The following is a 23,002-nucleotide window of genomic DNA, read 5'->3' as shown; positions in this document are numbered from 1 at the left end:
AGGGCATGGGTTAGTTTGTTAGTCTGTGTCTCCACATTAGAGAGTGGATATAGATAATTGTTCACCAATAGGCTGTGTTCAATGTTAAGAATAGGGTTGCATAGGTATATAAACTGTGTCAACCCTACAGTTTTCAGTTGTGTTGGAGTTGTGCTTCTGATACCATCTTGAATGTCACTGGACTGCTGCAGAATTGCTATTGGATACTTCTCCATTCCCCAACCCTAAGTAAGTGTTATCTTCTTGCCTGTTAATTGTACTATATTGCTGTGTTCACCTTATTTAAGGAATAAATTATATTTTATTATATCTAAGCCTCGTTCAGTTCAACCCAGATATTTGGTGTTCATTATATCTTCCGTGACAATAACGTCGAAGGAGATCAACTCAGAATGTCTGTCTCTCATGGATTGTGACAGGAGAGGTATCTTCAGGGAAATGAAGGCAGTCTGGAGCGGACATCCATCAATGGCTTCGAGACCGACCGGTACCTTCATCCTCACCAGGGGAATAATGTAAAACAACAACAAACCTCGGCGCTAATCTCCACAATAAAAAAAACAAAAGGAGAAAGAAAGGGTTAAATATTACCAGCTGATGGTGACGAATACCCCTAGGCAGTTTATAAAAAACCTAGGTTGATGAACCCTGCTACAACCCCAATAAGGGTTATCCAAAACCCTGGACAGGAGAAACAAGCAGAGAAACAAGGGGGAGCAAGGGTTAAATAGATTTAAGCAGTCTTCAGGTCAAACAAACCTCAAGGGTAAGAAAAGCCAGGAGGGCAGGGGACGGGGAGAAATGGATGAGAACAGTATATATCAATAATACTTACACGGCCTAGTGTAAGTACAATCATATCAAGAGGTATCTGTCACAGTCCAGTAATCACACCCCGGTCCGTACATCAGAGGGGCTGGTGACTGGAAGGTAGGGCAAAGGGAACCCTCGCTCAGTTCCTCTATCCCCACATCTCCCACGTGGAATATACGAACAGATGGTGAGGCAAGGATTTTAGTAGATTTTAGTAGAAAATCACCAAATTTAATCCATAATTGAAAAATATAAAAGCAAGGACTCTCACATCACAACAAAGTCCTTGTCAGCACCTGTAATGCGGGCGCAAGTCCTACAGCTGCAGTCCCTGCTGACGCATCCGGAAAGCAGGGAAACAGGGTGATGACGTCAGACAGCTTGGCTCTGCGACCGCTACGGAGGCTACTGCACCGACACACTTTATTCGAGCAAATACCCGGTATGTACCTGGCAGATACCTGGAATGCGCCACTCCTAACCTCTGACAAGCCCCGTTGCATTTGCCTTCCCAGCCTGGGTTCATGCCTGGCTGATGGGCGGCTGATCTGTTAAATGATAATGATTAGGATTTAATAGGCTGCAATGCTTCGCGTGTCTACCAGATGGCATAAATTCATGAATTGTAATGCAGTTTATATATATATACTGTGCAGTATTGCAGCCAGCGGGAATAAAATGCTTCAATCCCTGCTTGGAAAATAACTCAATGCACTCGGGCAGAAAACAGTCACAAACCTCAATACACCCGGGTATACCCGAATTCGTGGGACTAGCCAAGCTCGAATAAAGTGTGTCGCCAGTGTATTCTTGGACAAAAAGGATGGCCGGCTGGGAGCTCCCAGATATATACAGTTCCCATCCATTTACTCCCCCTCCCCTGCCCTCCTGGCTTTTCTTACCCTTGAGGTTTGTTTGACCTGAAGACTGCTTAAATCTGTTTAACACTTGCTCCCCCTTGTTTCTCTGCTTGTTTCACCAGGGGAATGTTGATCTCGATAGCAAATTCCTGGTCCACGAAATTACCACCGGAACCGGACTCGAGGAAGGCAGCGGCCTGAACCCGGAAGTTGGAGCCTTCAAGAAGGACGGGCAAGAGGATTCTCTTGGGGTGATTCCCCTTGTTAGGGGGAAAAGAAGAGATAGTAGCCAGTGAGATCCCCTCATACCTCACTGGGTGCTGGCGTCCTGACCTTGTCCAGCTCAAGCTGCAATCCAGCCCTCTCATTGACTGTGTGGTCCAGCAGCTTGCAGATCTCAGCCATCGTGGCTTCAGGGCGCAACGTGACAGGGTGTGACTGCGGGAACCGCAGTAAAAGCAGAGACCCTTGTTCTTGCGCCGCATTCTTTCCACGGAAGAGAGTTGTTGACTACCCAGTTGCATAGGTTCAGGTGCCGGAAGGCTCGATGATGAGGTCCTGGGGATGGAAGACACTGGCAGAACAAACCGGAAGCCTGGCGCTCGGCTGGAACACAGTGGAACGTAATACAGGGCTGGCAGGCCGCATGTACATGGCCCGCAGTGCTGGCACTGCATGGTAGGGCTTGTGTCACCCCCTGAAGGCCTACAATTGGGGCACACACACCGCAGGTGGTGTTGCCCATAGATGGTGACAACCAGGTAACCCCTGGCAGATAATAATTTGTCAGTTCTAGCTATGACATAGTTTTGAAATGAGGTAGGTATTAGCAACTAAGCAAGGCAGCTCTTCTCTCTCTGAGGGCTCCGCAGAACTAAAGTCCAGGAGGGTGTGGTAAATGCCTCCCATAGCAGGACAGAGTCCTGGATTGGTTCTTGAGTATAGCCCCTCCCTGAGGTGGAACACAGAAAAGGGGCAGGGCGAATCAAGGAGTGACCTAGCTCCAGCGGAGCCACTCACAGCGATGGGTGGTATCAGATTTTTGCTGCTGAACAGGATGCAACTGTTTTGCAAAACTTGCAGCTAGCTTTTGCAAAACCCATGCGGTCCCGTGGTTTCGGTGTGAACGCCATTTTGGTTATGCTGTACATGCGGCAGACTCTATTTTGGATTACACCGCAAAATCCAGTAAAATTAAGGTACACAGGGTCTCTGGTGACGCCTCAGGGGCACATTCCTCACATTTACCAGCAAAGTCCATTGCAATAAAGGTGCACCCGTGGATGGTGAGGGCCAGCAGATAATGTTGAGGCCTTGTGCTCTGAACAGATCTTGAGCTCCTCAGCCCGGCTGGGAAGGACTCCAATTTACAACTCACTCTTATTCAACTCACTCACCTCCCTTATGCAGAAAGGGCAGGGCAAAGGGGCTGTACCATGATTGGCTGCAACACAGACCCAGTGTCACCTCCTATCCTGCCACTCAGGGAGTCTCCGTGAGGGAGGTAAACCCCACAGGGTAGCCTGTCACTGTCTGTAGCTATCAGAACTTACGTGATAGGAAGGCAGAAAGATAGTCATGTGTGTGTGTGTGTGTGTGTGTGTGTGTGTGTGTGTGTGTGTGTGTGTGTGTATGTGTAGCCAATAAAGAAAATCACTTGTGAGCACATTCACATGTTTTAGACAGATCTGCACCCCTGCCTTTCAACCATTATCACTTAGCATACTGTACAGTGCTCCCACTGCAGCACGGGATTCTGGGAAATGACATGCAAATGAGCACGCAATCTGTCACCTTTTGCCTGGAATATCCATTCACAAAAGGTGACACATTGTGTGCTCATTTGCATGTCATTTCCCAGAATCTCTTGCTGAGCACTGTATGCTAGGTGATAATGGTTGAAAGGCAGGATTGCAGACCTGTCTAAGACATGTGAATGTGCTCACAAGTGATATTCTTTATCTTTATTGGCTATATGCTAACGGTGGAGGTTTTTTGTTGCCTTTTTCACCCACCATAAGTGTGTGTGTGTTTGTGTGTCACAGAGGGCTGAGGCAGCACAGGCAGGGCTGCTGGTTTTGTCTTTGAAATGCAGATTGTCCTGAATTTTATCATTTACTTTATTTTGCAAGTTCATAACAAGTGCCCCCCCTGCTCCCTTACACAGAGCCCTACTCCCCCCATCCTTCCCAGAAGCTGGGGAGAGCACAGCTAGACAGGGAGGTGCAGGGAGGTTGGGCTGGGCGACTGGGTCGCTGGGAGGTTTGCGGCACACCCGACAGCGGGGGTTGCCATGTTTGATTGGCCGCTCATGCGCAGAAGCACTCGCGCATACGCAGTAGTTTTCCCCGAGTTGCAGCGGCCAGCTTGCTCCACCTTGCACAGGAGCTAAATAGCGGCAGCCATTACACCCAAAGCTCTGCAGCGGAACTACAATTGTCAGAAGCCCCAGGGGCTCTACAAGCAGCCATTCGCGCGGTCGGATCCCCTATTTGCAGATAGATACATTTCCCACGCTGAAACCACGCCAGCATTTGGAGCTGAGACAAGGAAGGGGTGCGTTGTGTGAGCTGGTGTCTGTGGCCCCTACACTAGGCCATACACCCCTTATTAGGCCCCCACTCCCCTCAGCTTGTGGTTACTGCAGGGACAGGCCCATAGATAGGGACACTGCTCCTGTAGCATTAGAGTGAGGGACACAGACAGGACGTGGCTGCATCCTGGCCTCGTGTGATCTGGGACCAGACACCTGCTACTACTACAAAACTATTAAAGGTGGTACAATCAACGCAGGATACACCAAACGTAGAGGCAGAGGCTTCTTGGATAACATCGCCGGATCCGTGGATCCCATCTTCCTCATCTGCGCGTCCGGGTGTGGACACACCCGGCAGGTACCTCACCTCATCAAGGTGTACACGGCTAGTGGGACAGCGCTGTCTCACACACTTGGGTGGGTGTTTGACTCTGTGGACACCAGGGTGGTTGGGTCCCCAGGGGCACCTCTACTGTGGGGCAAACCCTACAAGTGTGTGGACACGGTGTTGGGAAGGCACGGTGAGGGGTTATGGCCCTGTGAGGCCTGAGTGTTTCTGTAGTGTCATTGGTATTATACTCTGTGCAGTAAAACCTGTTATATTATACTGGTGTGTGTTTATTATATTGTCCTGCATGGGGTTATCCCACATTGTTAGGATTCCGTGCAGGTGGAGGCACTGTCATCAAACGGACCAGGTATACCCTAGGCTCCCAGCAGCTGGGGTTCAGGCCTCATGTGAGCCGCAGGTAATGCACCATATACACCGTAGTCGCCATATCTGCCAGGGGGTGGGGGAAAGTGTGCTACATCTATATTGTTAATATTCTAGATAAAAGCTGTGAGTTTCTCTAGGTGGGCACTCCTCACTTCAGAGTATTGTGTGCAACGCAGTAGGAAGTGTGTTTCAACTTCTACCTCTCCTAGCTCACATCGCTGGCACAGTCTCATCTTCCAGTTCTGTCTGTGTTTGCCTGTTTCTATTTCCAGGCTGTGGGCACTCATTCTGTACTGGCCCAAAGTCTGTCTCTGCTTTGCGTCTTTTACCTTCAGTAGGTAGGGTGCCAGAGTGTATTCTCTCTGTAGGCTGTGGTAGGTCTCCAGCTTCTTTGAGCACTGGATATAATTTTCCCACACAGTCACATACTGCTCCTTCATTTCACTGGCAACTGAGTTTTTTTCCGGCAGGTTGTTGATCTGTGTGAGGTTTTGTTCTTGGAGTGGGAGGACAAGTTGTTTGATGGCACAGGGTTTAGTGAGGAAGACCTGGTTTTTCATTGATCTGTAGCAGTAAGACTGTGGATGGCTGTTGTTTAGGTTGGCCCAAAATGTCAGTGCTTTCTTCTGTACAGTGAGCAGTAGAGGAAAGCGGCCCAGCTCAGCCCGGAATGCATTGTTTGATGTACTCCTGTGTACTTGGAGAAGGTGTTTTCAGAATTCCAGATGCAGTATTTCTGTTGGGCTGGTATCCCATTTTGAGGAGTCTGGGTATGTCACAGGGCACCACATCTTGCTGCCATACAGAAGGATGGGTGTGATGATGCTGTTGAATATTTTCATCCAGATTCTTCGTGGTGGGTTGAGGTGATACATCTGTGTCCTTATTGCATAGAATGCTCTGCGGGCCTTCTCCTTCAGTGTCATTTATCATGTATTATGACTTAAGTCAAGGAATACTAATATTCCCAGTGATTAGGTAACAGTCAAACCCTCAGAATGACACTTTGTAGAGAGAGTACAGTTAAGTTAAGAAAAAGAATACAATTTTAATAATACATTAGTAGAAACAACAACGAAAGTGAATATCATATTTACAGTGATTTGTTAAAATCCCCAGAGTTGGCAGCTCAATTGGTGTACTGGTAAATTGGGTTTGTTTGATATAATCCTTAATTGTAAAAGTAGTATAAAATAACCCACTTAATACCACTACATAAAGGTACTGATATATAGTATTCTTGTCACGGTTGAGCTCGCCACAAACCAGACGGGAGAGCGGGGCTGAGGTGTGGTTATATAATCACCGACCTGAGATCACATAGTCAGATCCGGATTGCGCAGTTCGTAGTCATACATAGCAGGGTCGGGACTGGAGAGGGCAGCTTAGTCAGTGGACGAGCCAGAGTCAGGATTGGAGACATCAGGTAAACGTTATCCAGGCGAAGTTTTGGCAACAGGTAGTCAAGTAGATCCCGCTTCAGCGTAATAGGTGCAGGGCGGGAGCGGGTTCTGTGCGAATGGCATCCGCGGCCCATGATACCGGTCTCAGCAAGGAGAAGGTTGACCGGAGTGGGCACACCGCCAGGCAGCACTGGTAAACCAGTGCTTCAGCACGGAAGTCCCAAGCTGGCCACTGCGAAGGGAGAGAGCATCAGGCCACTGGATCCCAACAGTAACCTCTGCTAGGGGTGAGTGCAGCAGGTTGCAGAATCCAGGCAGGCAGAACTCAGGCCTCTGCGTAGAGAGAAGCAGCAAGCCTTCGGGAAACAGGAACACAGGCCTCTGCGTCGAGAAACAGCAAGCCACCGGAACCAGGAACTAGAGACGAGAACTAGAAACTAGAGCATAGTGAAATCATTAGTAAGACAGGAGACAAGCCAGAAGGCTTGTGGCAGAACACATGTAACATCCAAAAGGAATTATGCTCGGCAAAGAAACATTGTGGGAATGCAGTATTTAAAGGTCAGCGAACCAATAGCAGAAGGGGTGTGTGACAGCATTGCTCTAATGACTGAACCAAGGCTGGGGTTGCAGTCATAGCTAGCACAGCTGCTGTAGATACCAGAGGGAGTGTGCCAGGACTGCACAGGTCAGCAAAGCAAGGTAAGCAGTAAACTGAGGTGTGGATTCCTTACAATTCTATTCATGCAATTCAATACTTATATCACACCAGTTGTATGACAATGTAGCAATGAGTACTAACTGGATACAGACTAGTAGTAATAAACAGATATTGTAGCTGTATGTGTTAACATTGTCCAATATTGAGCATAATTAAAGCTGATCACATAGAAATCTCCCTGAATAGTATGAGTGTGAGACCAGTGATGTAGAATAATAATTATCTGTAAAACTTGTCTATCAGGTAATCACATAAACAATCTATCTGGTAGCTCAGAGTATCAGTAGCTTAATAGTGACAGACAGGGTAGTGCAGCGTCTATGTAAATACCCAAATAGACATCTATTGGATGTTTGGTATCACTGGATTTGGGCTCTGTCATGTATAAATCCTGGTTGTTTAGGTAATAATCAGATAGGTGTCAAAATACAGCCACATGACTACTCGGAGTTACCAGCCTCAATGCACCTACAAGGTAAATAGGATAGACATACATATATGACACAATGAATATATTTGAATGTCGAGTGTATTAGTATACTAGCTGAGAGACCCGGCGTTGCCCGGGATGTAATGTTTGCGCTCCTCTCTCTCTTCCCCTGTCTCCCCCTTTCTGTTTGTCCCCCGTTCACATCAATCCAGCCCCCCTCCCTCCTTTACAGCTCCGTCCCCCCCCTTTACAGCTTCATGCAGTGTGTGCGTCAGTCATTGTATGTGCATCAGTCAGTCAGTCACCGTGTGTGTGTGTGCGCGTGCGTCAGTCAGTCTGACTCACAAACACACACACGGACTGACTGATGCACACACACACAGTCAGTGTGTGCGTGTGTGTGTGCCTCAGTCAGTGTGTGCGTGTGTGTGCGCCTCAGTCAGTGTGTGCGTGCGTGTGCGCCTCAGTCAGTATGTGCGTGCGTGTGCGCCTCAGTCAGTGTGTGCGTGTGCGCCTCAGTCAGTGTGTGCATGCGCCTCAGTCAGTGTGTGCGTGCGCGCCAGTCAGTCGGTGTGTGCGTGCGTGCGTCAGTCAGTCAGTCAGTGTGTGTGTGTGCGTCAGTCAGGGTGTGTGTGTGTGTGTGTGCGTGTGCGTTCGTCAGTCAGGGTGTGTGCGTGCGGCTGTCAGGGGTTGTGTGCGTGTGGCTGTCAGGGTGTGCATGCGTGCGTCAGTCCGTGTGTGTGTGTGTGGGTGTGCGTGCGTCAGTCAGTGTGTGTGTGTGTGCCTGTGTCAGTCAGTGTGTGTGTGCGCGTCAGTCAGGGTGTGTGTGTGCGTGCACGTCAGTCAGTCGGTGTGTGCGTGCATGCGGCAGTCAGTCAGTGTGTGTGTGTGCGTCAGTCAGGGTGTGTGTGTGGGCGTGTACGTGCGTCAGTCAGGGTGTGTGTGCGTGCGGCTGTCAGGGGTTGTGTGCGTTCGGCTGTCAGGGTGTGTGCGTGCATCAGTCCGTGTGTGTGTGGGTGTGCGTGCGTCAGTCAGTGTGTGTGTGTGTGTGCATGCGTCAGTCAGTGTGTGTGTGCGCGTGCGTCAGTCAGGGGGTGTGTGCGTGCGTCAGTCAGGGGGTGTGTGCATGTGTCCGTCATGGGGTGTGTGCGTGCGCGTGGCAGGCAGTCGGTGTGTGTGTGTGCACGTCAGTCACTCTGTGTGTGTGCGCGTCAGTAAGGGGTTGTGTGTGTGCGCATGGTAGTCAGTCAGTGCTTGTGTGTGTGTCAGTCAGTGTGTGTGTGTGTGTCAGTCAGTATGTGTGTCTCAGGTGTGTGCGTTAGTCAGGGTGTGTGTACGTGCGTCAGTCAGTGTGTGTCCGCGTGCCATTCAGTGTGTGTCAGCCAGTCAGTGTGTGTGTGTGCACGTGGCAGGCAGTGTATGTGTGCGTCAGTCAGTGTGTGTGTGTGTGTGTGTGTGTGTGTGTGTGTGTGCGCGTGTCAGGCAGTCAGTGTACGTCAGTCAGTATGTGTGTCTCAGGCACTCTGTGTGTGTGCGCACGTCAGTCAGTGTGTGTGCGCGCGTCAGTCAGTGTGTGTGCGCGCGTCAGTCAGTGTGTGCGCGCGCGGCAGTCAGTGAGTATGCGGGCGGCAGTCAGTGTGTGTGTGCGCACGTCAGTCAGTGTGTGTGTCAGTCAGTGTGTGGTGTGGGTGTGTCAGTCAGTGTTTGTGTGTGTCAGTCAGTGTGTGTGTCAGTCAGTGTGTGGTGTGGGTGTGTGTGGGTGTCAGTCAGTGTGTATGTGTCTCAGTCAGTGTGTGTGTGTGTCAGTCAGTGTGTGTGTGTCAGTCAGTCTGTGTGTGTTTCAGACAGGCAGTTCGTGTATCAGTCAGGTTGTTGTTGTGTGCCCCCCCCTCTGCTTTTTCCTCTGCCCTGCAGCGAATGGGTGGGGGGGTGAGGGGAGGTGAAGGGGGGAATGGTGGTCGTACCTGCTTGCGCCACCCGGTGCTCCCGGCCGCTGGGGGGGGGTTACCTCCTTGCGCCACCCTGTGCTCCCGGCCGCGGGGCGGGGTGTGGGGTGTTTGGGAGGTTACCTCCTTGCGCCACCCGGTGCTCCCGGCCACGGGGGAGGGTTGTGGGGGGGGGGAGGTTACCTCCTTGCGTCACTCGGTGCTCCCAGCCGCAGTGTGGGTGGGGGGAGGTTACCTCCTTGCGCCACCCGGTGCTCCCGGCTCGGCCGCGGGGGGATGTTACCTGCTTGCTGGCGCTCCCGGCGGTAATACGGGGCCCCGAGGAGAAGAGCCGAGTGGGCAGGCGGCGGCGTGTGAGAGGCGGCATGAGTTTTGCTGGCGGCGTGTCGAGGTGAGGTGGAGGAGGCTTGGCGCTGGGGAGGCTGGGGTTTGCAGTTAGGGGGGGTGGGGGCTTTGTGGTGAGGGAGGGTGAGGGGTTGCGGTGAGGGGGGGTGGGGGTTTGCGGTGAGGGGAGACTGGGGTTTGCGGTGAGGGGGGGTTTGCGGTGAGGGGGGCACAGGGATGTGTGTGAAACACTGCTTGCCCACATCGGCCAATGAGAGGTGTGCGGGGGGCGGGCGGGCCAAGGGAGCCATCTCATTGGCCTGAGGCGGAGTGACAGGCCAAAGGTCCAATGCGATTGCCCCTAGGGACAGGGAGACACAGGACAAACAGACACGCATACAACAGTTTGAGAAATATATAGATAGATACTGTACCCTGCTGAAACAAATTGTGGCTCAATGGACAATGCGCAGTGACAGTGAGTGTAACTCACCATCGGTTTCCTTAGTTATTACATGTCTTCCTTTGGTTACAATTCTGTCTGATCTCTATGGTCAGCTGTTTACTATACAGCGCGGACAAACACCTACCTGATCCCGATCAGGATTGGTGCAAAAGTTACTAACGCCTCTGAAAGATTACTTTTTTCAAGATGTTTTTTTTGTTTGATTATAGTCTATATTCTATCTAGTCATGATTTTACATACCAAATACATCTTTACTGATAATGTAGTAACATAGTGGGGATATAACTCCTCTCTATTTATCAAACCATTATGTTCATATGAATCAACTTTCCATTTAGGAAATACATTTATAATATACATTGACTTGGGCTTAAACACCCCAACAAAAAGTGTTCTCCCAAGGGGGAGGGTAATGACCTTCTGACAAGATTAATACACCCCACCAGTGCGGACGCTTGGCAGTCGCTAAGCATCAAGAGAAGGCTGTCACCTGCAAGGCATGCAGGCGGTGGGGATATGCCGCAAAGCATATGGCGGCCGGCTGCAATTGGTGCAGTCAGAAGGAAAAGGCTGCAGGTTGGACAGCAGCCTCCTGCAGCGGTGGCAGGAGGCAAGGTTATGCAGAAAATATTTTGAGACAGTCACCTGCAGTGGTTGCAGGAAGTTTGGTGGCAAGATAGCCACCTGCAGCGGTTGCAGGCGTTGGGGAATGAACGGCACAGCCCAGGCATATCGGTATGGGTTGGTGGAGATATGATGAGAAGTCCAGGCAAAAGATGGTATTAAGGCAGGGCCAGATTTCTTGTGACATGATTGATATGGATCTTTGGATTGAGTGGATCAGGATGGAGGAGCCCAACGGGGGAGGTAATACGGGGGGATCGGGCACGCAGGACAGGAGAACATTTGGCGTTTGTTGAGCATTAAACTATGCCCATTGCAAGTACAACAACTGCCATTTCAAGCATGCGTGCTCCACCTGTGGGGGGCAGCATTCCCAGGCCAAGTGTTTCAGTGAGGGCGGACGTGGTTTTAGGGGAGCAGGGCAGAAGGCTGATCAGGAAGGCGGCGTCCCTGGTAATTGGTGAAAGTATGGCACCATGGCTGGAAAGGTACCCCAATAGGGATGCAACCCCGTTTCTTTTGGCTGGGTTTACTAAAGGGTTCAGGATCACGTTTGAGTATCAAGCAGAATCGGTGGTTGTGCGCAATTTGAAATCGGCTAGGGATCATGGCGATGTTGCGAAAGTAAAAGTGAGTAAGGAGGTAGAGTTGGGTAGGATGATGGGCCCCTTTGCTTCCCCCGTGCCCCCACCACCAGCTTCATCCTGATACGCTGATGCTGGGTAATGCAGCCAATCAGGAGAGACAGAGAGTGCGCAGGGGAAATTTCATTGAAGCACCAACAGCTGTTGTTTGGACGCGCGCTGCCTTTGGATGTAACCCACCCACCGCCGGTACTGGCGTCATTGTGGACTTCAACTACGGTCCCACACCATCAGAGACGGCATTACCCTGGGGTTTTCTTCAATTGCACCGGGCGGCTAACCCTTCGTTCACCGACATTGGACCCATTCTCCGCTCCGATTTGGTGACGTCACCTCTGCAGAGATTATTCTCTCAGATGTGAGGTTTTACTCTCCCCTTGTGAGTGCAAGTCCTAGTGACGGTATCTTTTTTTAATCCTTATTAACTTGTCAACAAAATTACTCTGTGGAGCCTGCGCTTCTTTTTCTCTCTTTTTTTTTTTTAATATACAGTATATCTACTGTATATACACAAGATAGGGATAGACAGCGCCCTGATATAAGTGAATATATTGTGAGCATTTTAAAATTAATTACTTTAGTCCACAATAAGTGATCATACTCATGTCAGGACAAATTGACTGTCAAGCCAAATATACCATAGGTCTAAAATATGATTTAGATACCAGTGTCACAGCAGTGTGGATGGAGTGGAGATGAGCGCATGCAAGAGGAAAAAATAATAAAATGTATAATAAATATATACAAAAGAACAATGTGCGATAATATAGATAGTAAGGCTATGGGTACTCACACGGGCAAACAGTATGTGAGCGAAATCCCTCAGCGTTGTCTTGGGGGTTATCCTTCTGGTCGTAAAGTAGGCTCGTCTGATGGGCATGTGTGAGTCAAATCACTTAGTTAAAATGCAATTTATTAAACAAATAAGTAAAAACTCAAAGACTTGCATCTAAAATAAGAGTAGTCTCCTTGGCTGGATACAGTTCAGGTAACAGTTAGTCCCTTTCTCCGCGTACGGATACAGGGCTGAGTCCCGGATACTGGAACCAACTACGGAAGCTGCAGAAGGTCAAAAAAGCTCCACGCTATGCCCGGAACAACGCATTTCGGAAATTCAATTTTCTTTGTCAGGTTCGGGACAAAGGAAATTCAATTTCCAGTAACTCTGGACCCCGCTACATAGCCAAAATCTGAAAAGACTTTATCTGCAAAACCCACCCTGAAACTCATAGCCTAGCAATCTCTGCTTGCTGGCACTCCTGGAAAGACAAAAACATAAAAATTATTTATTGTCGCCTATTTTTACATACAGGCACAGTAGTACATACACAACAGTCAGGTCCAAGAGCTCACACTCTAGGGCCCCAAAACATGGATCAGAGGCAACCAAGTGGGCTTAACCTTTATTAGTGAGCCTGGTTACCCCTTCACAGTCACACCTACCCCCTCAAGATGGAGGCCCAGTTGCAACCGCCTCGACCGGAGGTTCAACTAGCCGGACAACTCTTGAGGCTTTTGTGTGACTAGGGCTGTCCTGTCGGGAGAGTCCATCCTCATTCCCATGCTCGCTGCCTTTCTTGTGTTGGATGGTAAAGTCAAATTCCTGCAATGCAAGACTTCAGCAAAGCAATTTGCATTCTCCCCCGACACCCGTTGTAGCTAACTCAAAGGATTATGATCAGTGATCACTGTAAATGTCCGGTCATACAAATAGGGCAGGAGACCAGGCTAACAGAACTGGGAGTCGCTTCTGTGTTAAGTCAGACAGGGTTTCGGTAATGGCTCTGTACTGAGGGACAAAATTCCTATAATAGCCTGCGGTGCGTAAAAAAGCCATGACCTGCTTTTTGGTCTTAGGTACCGGCCATTGCACTATAGCTTCCACCTTAGCTGGTTCTGGACTAAGGTGCCCTCCACCCATACTGTGTCCATGGCTCACCAGGTCCCCCATCGGTGGGCTACAGATGGCCAACACTGATGCCACACTCTGTGTTAAATATTCCGTAAGCATATTAATAGGATAAATCCTATTTCTACCAGTCTCTCCATATAACTAAACAAAACACAAAACAGCGCACAACGCTCATGGTGAAGTAATAATGAACAATTTATATTAAAAAGTAATTCAAGGTTCTGCGTACATCAGATAAAGGTAAAACAGGCATGTAACTGTAACTATGACAGTTGTTACCACTCAGGTATCAGGACACCGGAGAAGGCTGCAGCGGATCACCCAATGTCAGGAATCTGCAGTTATATTAGGCTGTGCTTTCATCTGCTGGGCTCTTTAGAAGCGGAGGGTTCCCTTTAGGCTTCCACGTAATCCAGGTAGATAAGTCCCAAGCTCCATTTAGGAGTAGCTGGTAGAGGGACAGTCTCACCGATCAGGGTCAGCTCTGCCTCCCACGCCAGCTTCACTTAACCAGCTAAGTGATAGAATACTAAGGGTACTAGTAGATCAATAAAAGTATAATTCCAACTAGTTTCGTAGCAACTATAAAGGCCACTTCATCAGAACCTTGAATTATTTTTTAATATAAATTGTTCATTCTTACTTCACCATAAGTATTGTGCGCTGTTTTGTGTTTTGTTTTGTCAGATTCGGAGTCTTGCACCACCCTATCACAGCAGCAGACGCTCCTTATTGGTAACCTAGTTACTTATACTCACTTGGGTATTAAGTGGTTAATGCACTTTATTTCCATTCACTCTGTTTATTCATTATAGTTGCGCACTTGTATTGTGTTTTTCTTTTCTCCATCTAACACTGTACAACATGGGATGAATGATCTACCACAAGGATTTTGTTCATACCTAGTCTTCTGCTTGGTCTGAGCCTCCCTGAGATTAGCCTGTGCTAACCCCATAAGCATTTCCAACCAGTCTCTGAGATCTAAAGATGGAGCGGACGTTATAATAGGAACATTTCACAGAGTCGATTTATGTGCTATGCTGTATTCCACGCAGCATTAACGCGGCAAATCACACCAGGCACACGTTTTTATCGCAGTTACTTTGTTTGAATTTCATGGATTCTGTTTCTTTGGGTGCAATTCTTCGCGTATCAGTGGCACAAATTAATGAATTGTAATGTGTACAGTTCTGTGCTACTATGCTACTGTGTCAATTTCAGGTGACTAAAAACCAGAACACTAAGATGTCATTTTCTGCACTCGTGTCTTAAGGCGGTATGATTGGAAGAAATCATGCGCCATCACATGGGTATTCTGAGGTATACAACGCATGAAATGTGCGAATAACGTCCGCTGCATCTGTACCACATACTGAAGCACAGATGCATCAGTAATGGTAGTCTCCTCTTCCCATCCCTCACAGAATAAGTCAAGAGGTCCCCGTACCCTGTGACCATATACAGTAGCAGCTCGAAGGACGAGAACCCGGTAGATTCTTGCGGTACCTTGCGGTAGGCAAACAGCAAGTGCTGCAAATGAATCTCCTAATTTCCTTCTCCTTCAGCCTCTATAAACACTCGAAGCATCTGCTTCAGGGTACCGTTGAACCTTTCACATAAACCGTTTGTCTGGGGATGGTATGGGGTCGTGCGCTGGTGCTTCACCCCGCATGCATCCCAGAGACACAGTAGCAATTCACTCCTGAATTGTGACCCTTGATCAGTTCGAATCTCACAAAGGAAACCTACTCTAGTGAAGATAACTAACAATGCCTTTGCTACTGCCCTAGCATCAATGGTGGCAAGGGCTACAGCCCCAGGGTATCTGGTGGCAAAATCCACCACCGTGAAAATGTAATGCTTGCCAGACCAACTGGGGATCATGAGGGGTCCCATTATGTCCGAAGCTACCCTCTGTATGGGTTCCCCAATTACCGGTAGTGGGTTCAGGGCTGACTTCACATGATCCCCCGCCTTACCCACTCTCTGGCAGGCATCACAGGACCGGCAAAAATCTGCCATGGCCCCTGATGCCCCTGGCCAGTAGTAACACTGCAACAGCCGGGCTCTCGTCCGTGTGACCCCCTGATGCCCTGCTAGTTGTATTGAGTAGGCTACCTGTAACAGTTGCTGCCTATACTCCCTCTTTACCACTAACTGTCTCCTACCAGTCCAAACCCTATCTAGACAGGTAGTCTCCTGCTCTATATACAAGAGCCCATGGTGCTTAAGTACCGATCTGACCCACTGTCCGAGGTAGACTCGGACGCCCGGCGCCTTTTGCTCTCCAAGCTTGGATCATACCTCACTGCATCCCTCAACTGTGTCCCTAATTCTGGTCACCCACCTGAGGAAAACCCACCTGGGGAAAACAGGAACATGTAATGGGCAAGATAAGTCAGCACACTGTCGCGACTCAGTCTGGCTTACCTGCCTGGTCTCTTCTGAGACCCCTGGAACTGTTGGTCCCAAATGCAGGGGGACGGTGAATCCTCAGGTGCAACTCCTGAATGCTAGCTTCTGGTAATCGCTGCAACAGGAGCCAGTTCTGCCGTAAACACACATATAACATGCCCCAGGTAATTACCAAGGAGAACCTCTTATCTAACCCGGGCAATACCCCCACCTCCCTCATGCCACATCCGGCACTCCAATCAAGGAATACCTGGGCAACTTGAATTTACCACTGTCCACCATCCGGCATGGTTACTTGCATCCCTGTGCCTGGGAGCAAATCCTCTGGCCTGACCATATGAGGTCGGACCAGGGTAACAGTGTCACCAGTAGTCCAGCGTGCCAGCTGCCTGGTGATCTCCGATGATCACTCGGATTAAATGCTTCTGCTGGACATCTTTGGATTGTAGCCTTACCAGTGCAATTGATGTCCCTCCGTCTCTGCTGCTGGTCCCGGGACTGTAGGTGCAGGATCCTCTGTCAGCTCCTCTCGCTGGACTAGCTGGATGGTTGTACCTGGCTCCTCTGCGTGTGCCAGTCGCACACGGGTGACCAGCCTTGCAGCTGGAGAGTGTTAGCCCTGCAGGGGTCCACCGAACCTCGGCCTGTCCGGACAGTCTGGCTTGATGTGCCCTGTTTATTGCACTGATAGCACCGCCTCTCGTGCTTGAATTCTTCAGCTTTGGGGCGCTTCGCTTGGCTGCAGCCTTACTCTTCCACTGCGGCATGCTTTTGGCTCCCTTGGCTGGAGTGGCAGTGTTCAGGGTAGCCCATTTTTTGCGCCTCACTGCCCGACTGTTACGCTGGTGCTGCCCGCAGACCAGACTCGTCCCTTATACTGAGGTGGGGACGTATATGTGCACACACCCGCAGCAGAAGGAGCGTGTCCGGAGTGTGGTGTTTTGGCGTTGCCAGGCCAGGTGTGAACGGGTGTAGCAATACTTGCCGGTACCGGTACTGAAGAAGCGAAGTGTTTGCCGTTAGCCAAAAATCGGGGAGAGAGAAATCCGGAAGGTCGAGGTCCAAGCTGAGGTCGAGGGATGGAAGAAGCTGCAGGGTCAAGTGGGAGCCGGAATCCAGAGCCAGGTAAGTTCGTCCGCCAAGCCGGGTCGAAACCTGAATGCACAAAGACAAAGGGAATGCCAGAATAGACGTCTGTAGCAGAGACTATGTCGAGCGATGTGAGAGAGGCAGAACAGGCATTAAGTACTGTGGCTGACCAATGGTTAACGGAGGCACGCCTGGAGGAGCCCTAGGAGCAGTCCAGGATTGTTTTCCATAATAGGCTGCCAGGTGATAAGGTTTAGGGTTAACTAGTAACCAGCGTGTGGGAGGGAGGTGTGGCTTCACTGCAAGAGCAGTGAATAAATTAGCTGGTGCTGGAATGTGTTCTGTAACAGCAAGGTATGCACGCGCAGAAGCAACGGCAGGCAGCCGAGCACTAACCCTGCGTGGGGCAGCAACAGCCCGACGAGGAAGCCGCACAGCCACGGGAGTGGACAGAGGTGAGGGGAGGTCACGCTGCGACCGACGTGACCCCTGAGTCCTCACAGTACCCCCCCCTTCAGGGTCGGCCTCAGGACAATCCTTCCATAGCTTGGATGGAAACTTCTTCCGGAAGCTTTTAAGAAGTCCTGGTGCGTGGATGTCACCAAGAGGTACCCAAGACCTCTCCTCAGGTCCGAAACCCTTCCAATGAACCAAGAAATGGACTTTCCCTCTGGAGAAACGGGAATCTAGTATGGTCTGGACCTCGTACTCTTCGTTGCCCTGTATGATCACAGGATCTGGTTTAAGAGTGTGGTCCAGGAACAGAGGGCTAGAGATGAACGGTTTGAGAAGTGATGTATGAACATTAGGAATTTGCATGCTTGGGGGTAGTTGAAGACGGAAAGCCACGGGTTGATCTGCTCCATGATAGGAAATGGCCCCAGAAACCTAGGAGCCAATTTGGAGGAAGGGGTTTTGAGGCGGATATTTCTAGTGCCCTGGTTTGTAGTTGGGTGCAGGTCGGCGACGGCGGTCAGCCTGGACTTTAGAAGACAGGGAGGCCCTTTGAAGTGCAGATTGAATTCTGGCCCAAGAGTCCTGTAGGAGGGAGATGTGTTCATCCACAGCTGGAACTCCAGAGGAGATCTTGGAAATAGGTAGGCAAGCCGGGTGATAGCCGTAATTAATGAAGAAAGGTGTCTCCCCAGTGGATTCATTCCTGGTGGAATTAAAGGCATACTCAGCCCAGGAAAGCAATTCCGTCCAATCATCCTGGGAGTCAGAGACGAAGCACCTTAAATACTTCTCGAGAGATTGATTGACCCTCTCGGTCTGTCCGTTAGACTGAGGGTGATAACCCGAAGAGAAGGAGGAAGCAATGCCCAGTCTTCTTGTGAAGGATCTCCAGAATCTGGAAACAAATTGAGAGCCACGATCCGATACAATGGACGTGGGTATGCCATGGATCCGGAAATTTTCTTTGGAGAAAATATTGGCTAGGGCGGGTGAGGAGGGTAATCCTTTGAGAGGAATAAAGTGTGCCATCTTGGAAAACCGATCCACGACTACTAGAATAGTGTTCATGCCATTCGACCTAGGCAATTCGACAATAAAATCCATGGATATGTGGGACCAGGGGCGGTCCGGGATGGATAAGGGCAAAAGAAGACCATGGGGTCTCTGGCGAGGAATCTTGTTGCGTGCACATACCGGACAGGCCCGGGTAAACTCAAGAATGGATTTGGCCATATTGGGCCACCAAAAGGTACAACGGATGAGATCCAAAGTCTTCTTGTAGCCTGCGTGTCCTGCCGAACGGGAAGCATGTCCCCATTCCAGAATCTCCGGAATAAACTTGGCCTCCACGTATAAGGTATCCTTCGGGATCTCAAGATCGCTAGGAAGGTGGCTTTGAGACTTGATGATCCTCTCAAGATTTTTGAATGTAGCGACCGCGAGGATTTTTTGTTTGGGAAGGATAGACTCTGAAGTTTTCTCTGGTCTCTCATCAGAAGAATATTGTCTAGAGAGAGCATCCGCCTTGACGTTTTTAGTGCCAGGAATGTAAGACAAAATAAAATTAATAGCGTATTTGTGATGGTGCTCAACAGTGCTGGGACTATGTTGAAGGAGGGGAGTACACTGGGTGATAATAATATTTTACAATAGCACTGTCCCTTTAATTGGGCATAAGGTACCCTGAAGGTAGGAGTGGGTTGCCAAAGACAGCCCTCTCTTTCCTCATTAGGCAGCCCCAGGTTTAGTACTCACTGAATCTTCTTTCTTCTCCAGTCTCCCCTCCAGAGCGTGCAGCTGTATTAGGGTGTAGATCCAAAGCCAGGGTGTGCAGCGCACAGCAATAAGGAGGAGCAGGTCTTGCAGAAAAATAGTCCTTTATTTAATTCATGGTGTGGGACAACAGCAAACCTTCAACGCGTTTCGTTCAAGGAACTTTATCAAGAAGTGCTTCTTGATAAAGTTCCTTGAACGAAACGCGTTGAAGGTTTGCTGTTGTCCCACACCATGAATTAAATAAAGGACTATTTTTCTGCAAGACCTGCTCCTCCTTATTGCTGTGCGCTGCACACCCTGGCTTTGCAAAATAAAATTAAACCTGGAGAAAAATAACGACCAGCGGGCTTGGCGGGGGCCTAAGCGACGGGCATTCTCGATGTATAAAAGATTTTTGTGGTCCGTGAGAATAGTGAATGGCTCTTTTGACCCCTCCAACAGATGTCTCCATTCCTGAAGTGCCAACTTGGCGGCCAAAAGTTCTCTATTGCCCACATCATAGTTCCTCTCAGCTGGGGAAAACTTCTTCGAGAAAAAACCACAAGGGTGAAATTTATCCTGGGGAGAAAACTTTTGGGATAGGACAGCGCCGGCCCCGCAGTCTGAAGCGTCTACCTCTAGGGTGAAAGAAAAATTGGTGTCCGAGTGTCGAAGAATGGGAGCTGAGACAAAAGCTTGTTTTAGTGTTTCAAAAGCTATGACTGCCTCAGGAGACCAAGACGAAGGATCAGCTCCTTTTTGGGTCAGTGCTGTGATCGGGGAGATGATTGTGGAGAAGTTACGAATAAACTTTCGGTAATAATTGGAAAAGCCTAGCAACCGCTGAACAGACTTGAGGGAGTTAGGTTGCGGCCAATCGATTACGGCTTTAAGTTTCTCAGGATCCATGGCCAATCCCGTGTTGGAAATAATATATCCAGAAAAGAGGTGGTAGACTGGTGAAAGAGACATTTCTCCATCTTGGCAAACAAACGGTTCTCTCGGAGACGGGAGTGTACAAACTTGGTATGGATGATATGGTCCTGTAGATTCTTGGAAAAGATAAGGATGTCATCCAAATAAACAATTACAAACTGATTAAGGACATCCCGAAAGACGTCGTTGATAAAGTCCTGAAAAACCGCCGGAGCGTTGCATAATCCGAAAGGCATCACGAGATACTCGTAGTGGCCGCTACGGGTGTTGAAGGCAGTCTTCCATTCGTCGCCCTCCCGGATGCGAATGAGATTATACGCCCCACGAAGGTCAAGCTTGGAGAACACGTTAGCACCTTGAAGTCTGTCAAATAATTCAGAAATGAGAGGAAGTGGGTAACGGTTCTTCACCGTGATGCGGTTCAGTCCCCGGTAATCAATACACGGTCTGAGAGCACCGTCCTTTTTCTTGACGAAGAAGAATCCAGCTCCTGCGGGTGAATTGGAGTGCCGAATAAAGCCCCGTTTAAGGTTCTCATGGATATATTCGTTCATGGCTTCCGTCTCAGGAAGAGAGAGGGGGTAGGATTTGGATTTGGGCAATGTGTATCCAGGTACCAAGTCTATAGGACAATCGTAAGATCTGTGAGGAGGCAGTAGTTCGGATTGGGTTTTGCAGAAGACATCCAGAAAAGCAGCATACGGAGCAGGCAATCCTCCCCTAGGGTTGGATGCATTGGCCAGCAGTCGAGGCGGAAGTACGGCTGGTGGAAACGGCTCCTCCGACCTCGACCTCCAAGCAACAGGATCTTGGGATGTCCAGTTGATGAGAGGATTGTGCTTCTGTAACCAGGGTAAGCCGAGAGTGACCGGAGTACCAGGGGCATGGATTACATCAAAGGCCAAGGTCTCCTTGTGTGAATGAGAGGAAAGGTTTATGGAGCAAGTCTCCAAGGAAATATATGCCGGGGTGAGCGGACGCTCGTCAATCCCGACCAAAGCAACGGGAGACTTCTTCCTAAAGAGTGGAATCTGGTTCTTTTCAGAGAAAGCTTGGTCCATGAAATTTCCTCCCGCGCCGGAATCGATAAATTCCGCAGTGGAGGTACGGAAGGTAGGACCCGAGAGAGAGACAGGAATGTTCAATTTTTTTGGAAGTTCCTTCCTGGAAAGGGGACAAAGAGATTTAGCACCCAGGAAGAGCCCCTTTGTACTCACTGGGTTTGGTCGTTTCCCGGGCGCTGAGGACATTCACGGATCAGATGCTCGGAGGATCCGCAGTAATAACATAATCCACCGACTTGGCGAGCTTGCTGTATTGGTGTCTGGGAACGCTGGATTCCAAGTTGCATCGGCTCCGGAGCCTCGAAAGCAGGTAGTGGGGTGATGGCAGGTCCTGTGGTTGGAGAGAATCTCGGAAAAGGAGCACCGAAGGGTGTAAATCGGGGAAGCTGGCATTGGAGGCGACGTACCTGAAGGCGCTGATCCACGCGATTGGCCTGGGAGATGAGTTCCTCCAGAAGCCATGGCCTGGGTTTTGAGGCGAGCTCGTCCTTGACGGAATCCATTAAGCCTCGCCAGCAGACTGAAACTAAAGCCTCCTGGCCCCATCGTGTCTCAGCTGCTATGGTCCTGAACTCCAAGGCGTACTGGGCCACGGAACGACGTCCCTGGGAAAGTTAGAATAGAACAATGGTGCTCAAAGTGCTGTGTGTGTGCTTCTGAAGGGAGGGAGACACTGGGTATTAAGGTATTGTGTATTAGTATACTCAGTCCATAATGATGGGGGTGGGGGCACCAGGAAGCCCTGAAGGTTGGGGAAGTTGTCCTAGGACACCCTCCTTCACCTCATTGGGATAGCCCCTTAAGAGTACTCACAGTCTGTTCACCTCCAGAGTCTCCCTTCCAATGCGTGCTGCTATGTAAACGAATTCCAGAGATGTAGGTGTGTAGCGCACAGCATCCAACAGAGAACAGGTCTGGCAAAAACTTTCTTTATTGGCAAGGCATAAAAAGAGGGGCGCAACCCTTCAACGCGTTTCGTGCAAAGCACTTTGTCAAGAAGTGCCTCTACACGATATACAGCCACTTAAATACACAGAATCTGTCAAATCTCGCGATATCTCGTGACGTCATCAGACCGCTACTATCCAATCAGAAGGACATTCCCCGCGCATGCGCGCCGCGATCGAGCCCAGCGCTAGCAAAATCACCGCATACCACACCTCTCACTGTCCCTGCGATGTGCACCAGCTGGAAAACACAACGCTGCTCAGGAGACCAGCCCTGGGAGCGGCAATCAAGCACACTAGACCCCTCGCCACGCGCATGCGCATGCGGACGTTCCAAACATGCCTCATCCACTGACTGATCGGTGCAGATGAGCTGTCAAGTGTAAAAGAAGCAGACTCACCTGCACCGCTCCCCCAGCAGGGCAATAACAGGTTAAAACAACTACACATATGAAAAGGCGGCCCATATCCACACAGATTTACGTTTAGCTTGGCCCATAATGTTGCTATACATCAAAGCAATTAACAAATACAATTTATTATCTAAACACTTAACTAAACTAAACTAAACAAGATACATCCTTAAAATATAAGTATACTGCTATACTCATGTAAAAACAAATGTGCTCCCTCTTGATGAATGTGATCATTATGTATATATAAAACAATAAATGAATGTTAATTATTTCTACTGTGGAGAGCCTAATAGAAAAAACACAGAAATGTATACTTTTTGGCAATTGTACACTAAAGATATTATTAAGAGCCATTATACTACAAGGGAACGACAATGAGGGACAACCAATAGTTTTATATTTGTGCCTGGTTTTGAGCAGCTGTTTCATTATTTTAGATTTTAGATTTATAATTGATACTGTTCTTATCCCAAACCGGCTATATATTGAATCATCAAAACAATAATTTATTATCTATAGACAATTC

Source organism: Ascaphus truei, chromosome 15 (assembly GCF_040206685.1).
Source record: "Ascaphus truei isolate aAscTru1 chromosome 15, aAscTru1.hap1, whole genome shotgun sequence".
Taxonomy (NCBI): Eukaryota; Metazoa; Chordata; class Amphibia; order Anura; family Ascaphidae; genus Ascaphus; species Ascaphus truei.
The sequence above is the reverse complement of the archived record's forward strand: the minus strand, read 5'-3'. Positions refer to the sequence as shown.